This window comes from Hemitrygon akajei, chromosome 2 (genome assembly GCF_048418815.1).
Source record: "Hemitrygon akajei chromosome 2, sHemAka1.3, whole genome shotgun sequence".
Taxonomy (NCBI): domain Eukaryota; kingdom Metazoa; phylum Chordata; class Chondrichthyes; order Myliobatiformes; family Dasyatidae; genus Hemitrygon; species Hemitrygon akajei.
Window position 1 is genome coordinate 85183815 of NC_133125.1, and position 14543 is coordinate 85198357.

Below are 14543 nucleotides of genomic sequence, written 5' to 3' on the forward strand. Positions count from 1 at the left end.
AAACCTGCAAGAAAAAAATTATTCTTAAGGGAGTATATGATAACATACATAGCTCAATAATAAATTTACTTTGAACTTTGAACATGGCTGAACAAAAATAATGAAAGCCTATCAATGATCTTTACACAAAACTATGTTACTTTAGCCTGGGTTCAAAACCAGTTGTTATATTTTGATGAATGGTCTCAGATTGAAATATCAACCATTCCTTTATTTCCATAGATGCTGCCTGACCTGCTGAGTTCTTCCAGCATTTTGTGTGTGTTGTATTTTGAAACTGTGTTTTATTTTGGATTAAAATATACAGGAATAAAGGCACAATTCCAGATGAGATTTACATGGGGTCCGATATTAACTGTAACTCTACAATGGAGCGGTACAGTGGATGAACTGAGTTTTTTTTGTGTGGCAATGGGATGGGAGGTACGTAGTTGTATTTAAGTGCATTAATCTATGTAAGGCTGGGTCACATTGAAACTACAGGAATCTCTCATCAAACTGGCTTCTTGTTACAGAGAACCGAAAGCAGCTGCTTCAAATTTGCATGGGAGGAGTTTGTGTCAATAATTGGTCCCAGTATTCAAAAGCTCACAGCAAATAGTGCAACAGGAACTCTCAAGTGTCAGAGTTCAGGCCCTCCCAGTTTTAGACCTCAGAGAAGCCTGCAGTCAGGTTCAAAGGCAGTTCTTTCAGTGCCTCACCCTCGGCTGACAGCACGAGAAGTCGGCAGCCCAAGGCAGGGAGATTTATTCTCTTTTCTTGCCACAGCGGAAGAATTAAAGCTTCTGGCCAGTTAAGAGGAGGTGAGTTTCTGTGTGGGAGCTTTTGCTTCGGAGTAAGTTTGTTTCATTTGCTTTTGGAGACTCTTCCTGACTTTATGAAGTACTTTCCGTCTCAATAAGTTTCTGGCAGTTGTGAGTAATATTTTTAGTCTAATGTGGGCACTCTGAAAGATGATATCAGCATTACCTGTTTAATTAACAACAGAAGAAAGAGAGTGTAATTTAAGTGAATTTCCCAAGGGTGGTGGGTGTACTATACACATCTAAGCTGTGTGGCCGTAGGGAGCTTTACTTTAAATTCACAACAGTGTTGTTGTCACGGTATTTAATGTTCACTAGAACCTTCGGGGGTTTTGCCAGTCATAATGTATTTAATTCCTTGAACTCGCGGTAGTTTGTGATTCTTTTTAGAGATTTATTCCTCTAGCGTGTTAGTTGCACGCGCTTTAGTTCAGTGCATGACCCCCATGTGTTGCCAGCCGGCTGGTAATTGAGAAGTTTCTCACTCCAACAGTACATTCTGTTTTTTTCGAGTGCACTGTCCTGTCTGGCCAGTACTATGTTGAGCAGTTGTTTAAAAGCACAGCTGTGCAGGGAAACGAAATCATCTGTGCTTCAAACCCGTAAAATAACAGTGCACTTGAGGCCCTTCTTCCCATTACATCTGAGCCAGTTCTTCTGTGGAGCAATCCTGTTCACCACGTTTCAATCAGTACTTTCACCATACCACTGTGTTCTGGGCTAGAAAATTCTGTACCTTCCATAGCTAGATGCAAAAAGTGAACTTTTCTGGCTGTGCTTGCTCTGTGGCAGTGTGTACCAAACATCTAGGCCCTGACAGCTTTAGATGAAGTAAAGTTGGGGAAAACAGAACTTCATCTTGTGTTGAAGCTGGGAAACAGCATAAGATTATAAGACCATAAGACATAGGTGCAGAATTAGGCCATTCAGCCCATCAAGTCTGCTCCATTATTTGATCTTTGCTGATTTATTATTCCCCAACCCCATTCTCCTGTCTTCTCCCTATAACCTTTGGCACCCTTGCTAATCAAGAAACTATCAATTTCCACTTTAAATTTACTCGATGGACTTTGCCTCCACAGTTGTTCATGGGAGTGAATTCCACACCACCCTCTATCTGAAGAAATCCCTCATCTCTGTTCTAAAGGGACATCCTTTTACTCTGAGGCTGTGTCCTCTTGTCCAAGACTCCCACTATATGAAATGTGATTTCCACGCCCATTATATCTGGGCCTTTCAATATTTAATAGGTTTTGATGAATCAGGTTTATTATCACCAGCACGCGATGTGAAATTTGTTAACTTAGCAGTAGCAGTTCAATGCAATGCATAATCTAACAGGAAGAAGTAATAATAAACAAGTAAATCAATTGCATATATTGAATAGATTAAAAATGTGCAAAAACAGAAATGCTGTATATTTAAAAAAAAGTGAGGTAGTGTCCAAAGATTCAATATCCATTTAGGAATCGGATGGCAGAGGGGAAGAAGCTGTTCCTGAATCGCCAAGTGTGTACTTTCAGGCGTGTACCTCCTACCTGATGGTAACAGTGAGAAAAGGGCATGTTCTGCGTGCTGGAGGTCCTTTATAATGGATGCTGCTTTCTGAGACACTGCTCCCTGAAGGAGGCCTACTTTGTAAGCTAGTGCCCAAGATGGAGCTGACTAGATTTACAACCTTCTGCAGCTTCTTTCAGTCCTGGGCAGTAGCCCCTCCATACCGGACAGTGATGCAGCCTATCAGAATGCTCTCCACGGTACAACTATAGAAGCTTTTGAGTGTATTTGTTGACATGCCAAATCTATTCAAACTCCTAATAAAGTATAGCTGCTGTCTTGCCTTCATTATAACTACATCGATGTGTTGAGACCAGGTTAGATCCTCAGATAGAAACGTACATAACATAAAAGCCTAGAGCACAATACAGGCCCTTCAGCCCACAAAGTTGTGCAGAACATTTCTGTACCTTAGAAATTACTAGGCTTACCCATAGCTCCCTGTTTTTCTAACCTCCATGTACCTATCCAGAAGTCTCTTTTTATAAAAAAAAAACCCTATCTTATCCACCTCTACCACCGTTGATACCCAAAAACTTGAAACTGCTCACTCTTTCCACTTCTGATCCTTCAGTGAGGATTGATATGTGTTCCTTTGTCTTGCCATTCTGGAAGTCCACAATCAGCTCTTTTGCTTTACTGACGTTGAGTGCCAGGTTGTTGCTGCAGCACCACTCCACTAGTTGGCATATCTCACTCCTGTACGCCCTCTCGTCACCACCTGAGATTCTACTAATGGTTGTGTCGTCAACAAATTTAGATGTAGTGTGCAAATAGCCTTTAACCTATTCAATGTCTTGACTATCAAACATCCATCTTATTAAACCCACACATTTAGTTTTATTCCTGCACATTCTCTTCAGCTTCTCCCAAATTCTTTCACCTGTACACTAGTGATAATTTACAGTGGACCATTACCTGAGCAACACATGTTTGAGAGGAAATCAGAGCATTTGGGGAAAATCAAACAATTACTGAGAACATTTCACAGATAGATTGAGGTTAAAATTGATCCAGGCTCTTTGGAGCTGTAAGCCAACTCTGCTAATCGCACTACCTTCCTGTCTCTGACATTGAGATATTTCATTCAGGATCGGTCTTATTATCACTGACACGTCATGAAATTTGTTGATTCGTAAGGGTATCAAAGGTTACAGATAAAAGGCAGGAGAATGGGGTTGAGAGGGATAACAAATCTGCCATGACAGAGCAGACTCAATGGGCCGAAAGGCCTAATTCTGCTCCAATGTTTTGTGATCTTTTGGTTTTGCATTAGCAATACAGTGCAAGACAAATAGTTACCATAAATTAAAACAAAAATAATAGTGCAAAGGAGAAATAGTGTGATAATGTTTATGGACCATTCAGAAGTCTGATGGTAGATGTCTAAGATGGTGAACATGTGTTTTCATTCTCCTGCACCTCCTCCCTATGGGTAATAATGAGAAGAGGACATGTCCCAGATAATGAGGGTCCTGAGTGATGGACACCTACTTTTTGAGGCAGCACATTCTGAAGATGTCTTTGGGGAGTGTTGTGCCTGTGACTGAGCTGGCTGAGTCAACAATCCTCTGCAGCCTCTTTCAGTCCTGAGCTGTAGAGCCTCCATACCAGGCTGTGATGCAACCACTCAGAATACTTTGCACCGTACATATGTAGAATGTTGATTGAGTCCTTGGTGACATAAGGAATCTCTTCAAACTCTGGATGAAATGTAGCCACTGGCGTGTCACACTAAGTGCAGGATAGACCTTCTATGATGGTGACGCCAAGAAACTTGAAGCTGCTCACCCTTTCCACTGCTGACCCCTCAAAGAATGCAAAGTTTGTCTTCCTTTGCACATTGGTTGTTTGTCAGTCTTGACTGTAGTTTTCCATTGATTATATTGGATTTCTATATTCTACTGTGAATTCCCACAAGAAAATTAATCTCAAGGTAGTATATGGTGACATGTGCGTTTGTACTTTGATAACAAATTTACTTTGAACTTAAGATGATTTATGAGAATGTTCTTGAGTGATGAGTCTTGGTTATAGGGAGAGGTTGGACTGCCTAGGACATTATTCCTTGGGACATAAGAGACTGAGGAGTGTTTTATAGAGGTGTTTTTATTAAAAAAAAATAAAAAATTATCATCAAAGGCTCAGCAAGGATGAATGCAGACTCTCCTTTTCCCAGTGAAAGGGAATCAAACTAGTGGGCATGGGTTAAGGGGAGGTTTGAAATGGGCCCTGAGCAGCAGCTACACAGAGGAAGGTGTGGATATGGAATGAGCTGCCAGAGAAAATGGTTGAGACAGATACAATAACAATATTTAATAGACACTTGGATAGATACATGGATAGAAAAGATATATACATGGAAATGGACCAAACACAGGCATGTGGGCCTAGTTTAGATGGGTGTATTGGTTGGCATAGGCAAGGTGGGTCTCAAAGGGCTTTTTTTTGCTGATTACTCTGACTAATAAATTAAATATAAATGATAAATTAAACAACTGATGTTGATAAATATAAATGTATTACTAATAAATGATAGATTACTAATAACTCAAACATCAAAATAAACACTATCTATAAACCCCTCAGAGCCAAAGAAACATGCATCAATTGAATTCAAAGGTCAATGGAGAAAGTAGCCAATCAGAACTGAGGCAAGCAAATAGGGGCTTGTATGAATGTGAACACCAACAATTGCTCACTGGTGATTGTCGTCACTGGTGATGAATTGTCTGCGAGCTAATTGCCGAGCTTGGTGAACGCTACAACATCAAAACCCTCAACCCTAATTACCAATATTCACCACTATCCTCAGCTCTGACTATCTACATTATTCTGTGAACAAGTTCAGTTTCTGGAGATTATGCCACTGTAGTGTCTCCTGTTGCTCCTGCAGTAATTCACCTCAAAACATTCCTCTGTTTGCTTTTGAATGAAACTGCCCTGAAATGATTGCAACACCTCAGCTCAGGCTGAACTTGTGTATAAACTGTATATACACTCAGTGGGTACTTTAAGTACACATGTACTTAAGCTCTTTAATGCAAATATCTAATCGTGTGGTAGCAACTCAATGCATAAAAGCATGCAGACATGATCAAGAGGTGGTCGTTGTTCAGACCAAACATCAGAATAGTGATGAAATGTATTCTAATTGACTTTGACCTTGGATGATTGTTGGTGCCAGACAAGGTGGCTTGAGTATCTCAAACTGCTGATCTCCTGGGATTTTCAAGCACTCCAGAGTTTAGAGTATGGTCAAACATGAAACATCCAGTGAGTGGCAGTTCTGTAGGTGAAAATGCCTTGTTAATGAGAGAGGTCAGAGGAGAATGGTCAGACTGGTTAAAGCTGACAGGAACTCCAGTAACCACCCATTACAAAAGTGGTGTGCAGAAGGGCATCTCTGAATGCACAACATGGTGAACCTTGCAGTAGATGGGGTGCAGCAGCAGAAGACCAGAACGGGTTTCATTCCTGCACCTAATAAAGTGGCCACTAAGCATGAATACACTGTCTTGTGTCCATTCCAAATAAGCAGTACCACACTTTTTCATAATCCATTCTACCCAGACACAGACAGCTTTGACCACCGTTGTCTCAATTATGGGAGGTAATTGGAAAAAGAAATCCTGTTTATTGTAGAAAGTTTCTTGTGAACTTTGCTTGTATGGTGTAGGAATGTTATTGCTTTATGCCGTGGTTGTTTATATTTGGTGTTCAGGAATAGAAGGAACTGGGGGTAAGTGTAGATAAATCTTTGAGAATGGCATTGTGTTGACAGATGTTAGCAAAGTGTGTGGAAGTACAGCTTCATAAGTTGAGGCACTGGGTACAGAAGGGGGAAGTGTATTGTCATATCTTTTATTTTGAAAGGAAAACTTGGTTAAGGCACATTTGGATTATTGCATAACTTGGTATTATTGGTTTATTATTGTCGTTGTTCTAAGATGCAGAGAAAAGCCTGTCTTGCATACTGCTCACACAGATCAAAATCATTAATTGGTGCATTGAGCTAGAATAGGTTAAACTAAAACAATGTAGAATCCATGGTGAGTCGTAGAGCACTGGAGAACAAAGGGGTCTTGGAATACTGATCTGTAATTCCTTGAAAGTGGTGTCACAAGTAGATGTGATCATAAAGAGAGTTTTTGGCACATGGGTCTTCATAAAGTATTGAGTTCAGCACTTAGGATGTTATAAGATATTTGTGAGGCCTAATTTGGTTATTCTGTGTAGTTCTGGTTACCTATCTGCAGGAAAATGTAAGATTGAAGAACAGGAAATTTACAAGGATGTTGTCAGGAATTGAGGACTTGTGTTATAGGGAGAGGTTGAATGGGCTAGGACTTTATTATCCTGGTGGTTAAGACAAGTGAGGGGAGATTTGATAGTTTATAAAACAGAGCGGTATAGATAAGGTAAATTCATTCAGGCTTTTCCACTTAGTTGCTAGGTGAGTTCTAGGTGAGACTAGAACTTGAGATCATAGGTTAAGGGTTATAGGGGAACATAAGGAACTTCTTCACTCGGAGGTAAGAGTGTGAAACGAGTTGCCAGTGGAAGTGGTGTATGCAGGATCGATTTCAATTTTTTAAGAGACATTTGGATAAGTAGATGGATGAGAGGGGTATGGGAGTCTTTGGTCCAGGTACAGATCTTTGGCACTGGGGAGGATAATTTGGCATGGACTAGATGGGCCAAAGGTCCTGACTTTTTGCTGCAGTGTTCTATGACTTTAATAGTGTGGAAAAGCTGCTGGAAAGTCCCATCCAGGTAAATGACAAAGTGCAAAATTATAATGAGGTAGACTGAGGCTAAGAATCCACCTTATCATACGGGAGTTCCATTTAAGAGTCTGATAACCGTGAGATAGAAGCTGTCCTTTGAGCCTGGTGGTACGTGCTTTCAGGCTTTTGTTTTTCCTGCCCAATGTGAGTGGCGAGAAGAAAGAATGTCTGGGGTGGGTGTGGTGTTTGATTATGCTGGCTGCTTTACTGGGACAACAAAATATTGACAGTCCATTAAAGGGATAGAGGAGAGACTAGGACCACAGGGCACACTCTCAGAATATAAAGACATCCCTTTAGAACAGAGATGAGGAGGAATGTCTTTAACCACCCTCTAATCTGTGGAATTCATTGTCTTGGCCTCCACAGCTGTCCATGGTAATGTCTATATTTTAAGAAAGGAGGAAGGCAGCAGAAAGGAAATTGTAGACCAGTTAGTCTGACCTCAGTGGTTGGGAAGATGTTAAGGATGAGGTTATGAAGTGCTTGGTGACACAGGGAAAGATGGTCAGCATGGTTTCCTCCAGCGATGAACCTGTTGGAATTCTTTGAGGAGATTAGAAGTAGGATAGATAAAGGGGATGCAGTTGATGTTGTATATTTGGACTTTCAGAAGGCCTTTGACAAGGTTCCATGCGTGAGGCTGCTTACCAAGTTAAGAGCCCATGGTATTACAGGAAAGTTACTGGCATGGTTAGAGCATTGGCTGATTGGTAGGAGGCAGCATGTTGGAATTAAAGTATGGTTGGCTGCCAGTAACTAGTGGTGTTCTGCTGCAGTTGGTGTTGGGACTGCTTCCTTTTAAGCTGCAAATCAATGATTTAGAAGATGAAATGGATGGCTTTAAGTTGTCAGATGATATGAACATTGGTGGAGGGGCACGTAGTGTTGAGGAAACAGGAAGGCTGCAGAAGGACTTGGACAGATTAGGAGAATGGGTAAGTAGCAAATGAAATACAATGTTGAAAAATGCATGGTCATGCACATTGGTAGTAGAAATGAATGTGCAGACCATTTTCTAAAGGGAGAGAAAATCCTAAAATCTGGGAAGCAAAGGGACTTGGGAGTACTTGTGCAGAACACCCTAAAGATTAACTTGCAGGTTGAGTTGGTAGTGTGGAAGGCAAATGCCATGTTAGCATTCACTTTAAGAGGTCTGGAATACAAGAGCAAGAATGTGATGCTGAGGTTTATAAGGCACTGGTGAGGCCTCACATGGAGTATTGTGAACAGTTTTGGACTCCTCATCTAAGGAAAGATGTGCTGTCATTGGACAGTGTTCAGAGGAGGTTCACAAGGATAATTCTGAGAATGAAAGGGTTATTGTATGAGGAATGTTTGATAGTTCTGGGTCTGTACTCATTGGAATTTAGAAGGGGGGGTATCTCTCTGAAACCTTTCAAATATTGAAAGGCCTAGACAGTGGATGTGGAAAGGATGTTTCTCATGGAGGTGGAGTTTAGGGCAAGAGGGCAGCGCCTCAGGATAGAGGGACTTCCTATAAAACAGATTCTTTAGTTAAAGAGTGGTGAATTTGTTGCCACAGGCATCTGTGGAGGCCAGGTCGTTGGGTGTATCTAAGGCAGGGGTTGATAGGTTCTTGATTGGATATGGCATCAAAGGGGTGAAGGCCGGTGAGTAGAGCTGGGGGGGGGGGGGGTACAATGGATCAGCCATGATCGTATGACAGAGCAGACTTGATGGGCTAAATGGCCTAATTCTGCTCCTATGCTTTATGGTCTTGTGGTTACAGGAATATGACAAGATAATGGGGTTGGGCAGGGTAATGAATCAGCCAAGACTGAATGGCAGAGCAGACTTGAGGGGCCAAATTACCTCATTCTGCTTCCATGTCTTGTGGTCTTACAAAAACCTAAGGATGACCTATCACTAACTATATTTTCTTCCAACTATCACCTCCCAGCTTATTTCACATCCCCTCCACCCCACTAACCCATCTTCCCCTTCACCTTGTCTCGCCTATGATCTGCAGCTTGCACTCCTTCACCTCCCCCACTGGCTCATTTTGGCTTCTAGCCCTTTCCTTTCTTGCCCTGATGAAGGGTCTCTGTCTGAATCTTCGACTGTTTATTCTACTCTATAAATGCTGCTTGGCATGTTGAGTTCCTCAGCATATTGTGTTGGGCAGGATTGTCTAGCTTGTTAAGATGGAGGTTTGTGAGTAGTTGTTGAGCCCTGAGAAAGACAGGAATGCACCAGCTTCCTTTCAGCTCCCTCCTTGGGTGAAGTTGAAGAATAGGCCATAGATCTGAATACATTTTTAGACATGTTTACACAGTAATTAACCCATGGCATCTAGCAAAGGAGCTATTGATTGAAGCAGTCACCAAGGCAGCATTGAGTATCAGTGATTCAAGAAAAAGGGTATTCAGTAAATTTAAATCAAATGCGGGATCAAATTTAACTACTTCACAAGACTTCATAAAAATATCTGTCAATCTGAAATCTTGACCTTCCTTTGAGATTTGAAACTGATATTTTCCAAAAAAACCTCAATAATTCTGAAAGAATTTGATCCTTATTGTTCCACCTTGTATTTATTGTTTCAATTGGCAGTTCCTCATCCAATGTTTGCAGCTTTTTCTTAGGCTCATCACCCCTCCAGGGGAATAGGCTGCTGAGAGCATCTCACCAGAATTCTCTGTCCTAGGCCAATAGGTTGTTTGGGGCCTTGTGGCTTCTGCTTTCAACAGAAACTTAAGTCTTCCAGTTGAAGATCCTTCTTCTCCCAGGAATTGGGTCTTTGGAGCTTCTGTAACCCTGGGTTTTTATGGGATGGGGTATCTAGCACCATGCCTACCCTCCTCCTCACAGCTGGGCTTGGGACCATCCTCGGGGGAGTTTCAATGTTTGCATGAACCAGTAATCCTTCCTTGGTCTGTAGTTGGAGATGTATACTTGCTTGCTTTGCGCACACACAGCTATCTGATCCCACGTAGAGTATTCTGTACCAATTTGTCTTCCAAAAGGAGCATCACCCCAAGGGGCCACATGAGTGGCTATGGCACTATGAATTTTTTAAAAAGCATTAACGTTGCTGAATGTTTTAACCAAATGACACTAATAAAGTAAAATACTTTGCTCTCTTATTTTGCTATGAATAAAGTTTATTTTGGGGGGGGGGTGTAATTTTCAGTGCTTAAGTACTCATCACCTGGTGTCAAATGCTTGGAGTATTTGACTGTTAATGACAAAATGTAGGCTGTTATTTTTCACATGAGAAGATTGTTTCTGCCTCTTTTTTCTGTTTCTGATTGCTGGGACTCTAGATAATCCAGTAATGTAGAAACCATGCTGTTGTACCTGAAAGATGTGCTTATTCTGAAGCTGTGACTCAGCATTAGCCTATTGCCAAATGACTTTTGTTTCAGTTCTTTGTTTGCATTGGGTTGGAGACTGTGGAAATTCATATTTTGATGCTGATCCATCTTCGGGATTCCAGTTTAATGTATTCTGACAATAAATTCACTGCTGATCTGCACAGTGCTGAGATGATTAACATTGTTTGACAGTGAAATATATTGTGAGTTCTTATTTTTACACAATCTGGTAGGTGACCAATAGGTGGTAATACAGATTGATTTCTTGCATTCAAGAACAAGCATAATGCCTTTACAGTAGTGTAGGGAAGTTGGTGAACCCTGTAGAATTTTCTCCATTTCTGCATAAGTATGACCTAAAATGTGATCAGATCTTCATGCAAGTCCTAAATCTAGATAAAGGGAATCCAATTAAATAAATAACACAAAACATTTTTATTTATTGAAAGAATGATACAATATTACATGTATTTGTTAGGAAAAAGTATGTTAACCTCTAGGGTAATGTCTTTTACAAAAGCTGTTAAGAGCCAGGTGTTCCAGTCAGTGAGGTTAGATTGGAGGTGTGGGTTGTAGAGGGGCCCTGCTCTATGAAAAAGACATACAGTCTGGTTATTGACGGACCCTGATCTTCTCAAGAAATATTTGTTCATATGCACCACAAATTTCAGAGGACCTTAGAATTGTAGAGATGCATGAAGCTGAGAAGGCTAAAAAAAAAAAGCATTTTTAAAGACCTCAGTGTTCATCAATCCACAGTAAGAGAAATTATCTACAAATGGAGGAAATGCAGTACTATTGCTACTCTCCCTAGGAGTGGGCATCCTGCAAAGATCATACCAAGAGCACAATGTGCAATGCAGAAGGAGGTGGAAAAAAAAAATCCAAGGGTAATGGCAAAAGATTTGCAGAAATTTCTAGAACTTGCTAAAGTCTCTTTTCATCTGTCCATTATAAGAAAAACAGTGAACAAGAATGGTGTACATGGAAGGACATCACAGAGAAAACCACTGCTCTACCAAAAAAAAACATTGCTGTGGACAGGTGAGACAAAAGTTGAAATTTCTGGCAGAAATGCACATTGCTGTGCATGGAGGAAAAAAGAGCACTACGCACCAACACCAAAACCTCATCCAACTGAAGCATGGTGGAAGGAGCATCATGGTTTGGGGCTGCTTTGCTGTGTCAGGGCCTGGACTGCTTGCAACCGTTGAGGGAACAGTGAATTCAAAATTGTATTAAGACATTTTACAGGAGAGTTTCAGGGTAGCAGTCCATCATCTGAAGCTTAATAGAAGGTAGATAATGCAACAAGACAATGATCTGAAAAAGAGTAAATCAACAACAGGATGGTTTAAAAGAAGAAAGTTTGTGTTTTTGGAATGAGCGAGTCAAAGTCCTGAACTTAATCCTGTAGAAGTATCGTAGAAGGTCCTTCCACAATCAGTTCAGGCAAGGACATTTGAGTTGAAGCAGTTTTGTAAGGAGGAGTGGCCTAAAATTCTTCACATCTAATGATCCAGGAGTGATCAACAGTCATTGGAAACGTTTGGTTGAAGTTATTGCTGAACAAAGTTGGGGGTGGGGGGTGTCACACTAGTTACTGAAAGCAAAGGTTCATGTTCACATGCTTTTTAGAACAATTGCATGTAATATTGAATCATTATTCTCAAATAAAGGAGCAAGTATAATGTTTTTGTTATTTAACTGGGTTCTCTTTATCTAGTTTTAGGACTTCTGTGAAGACTTTATCACATTTTGGGTCATTTATGCAAAAGAGAAGTCTTCAGGGTTCACTAACTGTAGCACCATTGTATGTGATGCAATCTCTTAATTAAGAGAGTGATATCATAAAATTCTCAAGGTAGTTCTCGTTGCAGCTGACAAACATGCACCTCGACTAGCAAAATAAACTTGAGCGTACACTGGTAACTCACTTAAGTCAGGATGTATTGAGAATCAGGTTTAATAACACTGGCATATGTTCTGCAGCAGTACAGTGCAACACTTTTAACTTGCTGTAAGAAATATAGACAGAACAGTTCAGCATAGGAACAGGCCTCTCGAGCTGTAATGTTGTGCCAAACCAAATAAATCAATAATCAAATGGCTGACTAAACTAATCTCTTACACCTACACAATGTCCATCCTTTCATGTGCTTATGTAAATGCCTCTTTAAAATTACCTAATGGACTGGCCTTCGTCAGCAGCCCAGGCAGGGCTTTCCAGGCAATCGCCACTCTGCGTGTAGTAAATTTTTAAAAAACCAAACTTGCCCCTTCCATCTCATTTTGAAATTACCCCTCTTGCCTTAAATGCATACCCCGTGGTACAGGTATTAGAAATTACATATGCATGTGTGTATATAAGTAAGTCATGCCAAAATATAGTGAGGTGTGGGACGAGGGTGAAGAATGTTAATTAAGTTAATTGTTGTGTGGAGAATGTAACTGAAGACTGGATATCCTAGTTATGATTCACAGACACAAACATGAGAGAATCTGTAGATGCTGGAAATCCAGAGAGAGAGAGAGACACTCACTTGCTGACCTTGCTCACTTCCACAGCCTCCAGGCACATCTTCCCACCTTTATCTCTAATCAGTCCTACCTTCACTCCTGTCATCCTTATGTTCTTCACATAATTGAAGGATGCCTTGGGGTTTTCCTTTACCCTACTCACCAAGGCCTTCTCATGCTCCCTTTTGCTCTCCTCAGCCCCTTAAGCTCCTTTCTTGTTACCCTATATTCCTCAATAGCCCCATCTGAACCTTGCTTCCTAAACCTCATGTATGCTGCTGCCTTTCACCCGACTAGATTTTCCACCTCGCTTGTCACCCATGGTTCCTTCACCCTACCATTCTTTATCTTCCTCACTGGGACAAATTTATCCCTAACATCCTGCAAGAGATCCCTAAACATCAATTACATGCCCATAGTACATTTCCCTGCAAAAAACATCATCCCAGTTCGCACCTGCAAGTTCTAGCCTTATAGCCTCATAATTTGCCCTTGCCTCCAATTAAAAATTTTTCCTGTCCTCTCTGATTCTATCCTTTTTCATGATAATGTTAAAGGTCAGGGAGCAGTGGTCACTGTCTCCCAGATGCTTACCCACTGAGAGATCTGTGACCTGACCTGGTTCGTTACCTAATACTAGATCTAGTATGGCATTCCCCTAGTCGGCCTGTCAACATACCGTGACAGGAATCCGTCCTGGACACAATTAACAAACTCTGTCCCATCTAAACCATTGGAACTAATCAGGTGCCAATCAATATTAGGGAAGTTAGTCACCCATGATAACACCATTGACTGCTAACCCACAGTTTAATTTGCTGCCCTTTTTGTCTAAACATTACATATTCAAATTGAGGCTTGGGTCTACTCTGGAGTGGCTCTGAGGACTCAGTCTGGTTCAGAATACTGTCGTTTGTCTCTGTTGGTTGCATGATGTGTGTTTTCTTTCGCACAGTGGTTATGGTCTCTCTTTTTAAATTGAGCTGTTCGGGCTTCTTGCTTTGTGACTGCCTGTAAGCAGACAAATCTCAGTGTATAATTTGTACATACTTTAATAATGTACTTTGAATCTTTTAAATACCATAACAATAAGGGAGTGAACGATCGATTCTCAAAATCGCAGAAGTTTCTGCAATCTCATTGGTTTAGCAACAAACCAGCTCAATATAAATTACTTGTACCTTTGGGTATTTGGATTATCTTCACCAGGGTCATTATTCCTTTTAAAGTTTATGTAAATTCTTTGTAGAATTCTCAATCATTCAATCTGACAATATTTTACTGCCTTTATGTAAACCCTCACTATCTGGGGCATGTCCTTATCTCATTGCTATCAACAGCAGCCTGAAGGACTTACACTCAACCATTTAGGAACAGTTTCTTCCCTTCCCCTCTTCCATCAGATTTCTGAATGGTCCATGAACACTGCCTCATTATTCCATTTTGTTTTTGTATAATTTATTTTTTGTCTTGGCACTGCACAGGTGCTGGAAAATAAATTTCATTCAATATAGCAGTGACAATAAATCTGA

At 40.8% G+C, this 14543-nt stretch overlaps 1 protein-coding gene across 2 annotated transcripts in view; it reads left to right on the forward strand.

Moving 5' to 3' along the window:
* Positions 1-628: 628 nt before the first annotated feature.
* Positions 629-14543, forward strand: part of LOC140714312 (glycophorin-C-like) — a 160772-nt gene continuing 146857 nt past the window's right edge. The window contains exon 1 of one of the 2 annotated variants that reach the window (XM_073025458.1): positions 629-803. The gene's annotated coding sequence lies outside the window, so the exon portion shown is untranslated. The remainder of the gene's footprint in view (positions 804-14543) is intronic. The other variant, XM_073025449.1, reaches the window with a different exon arrangement.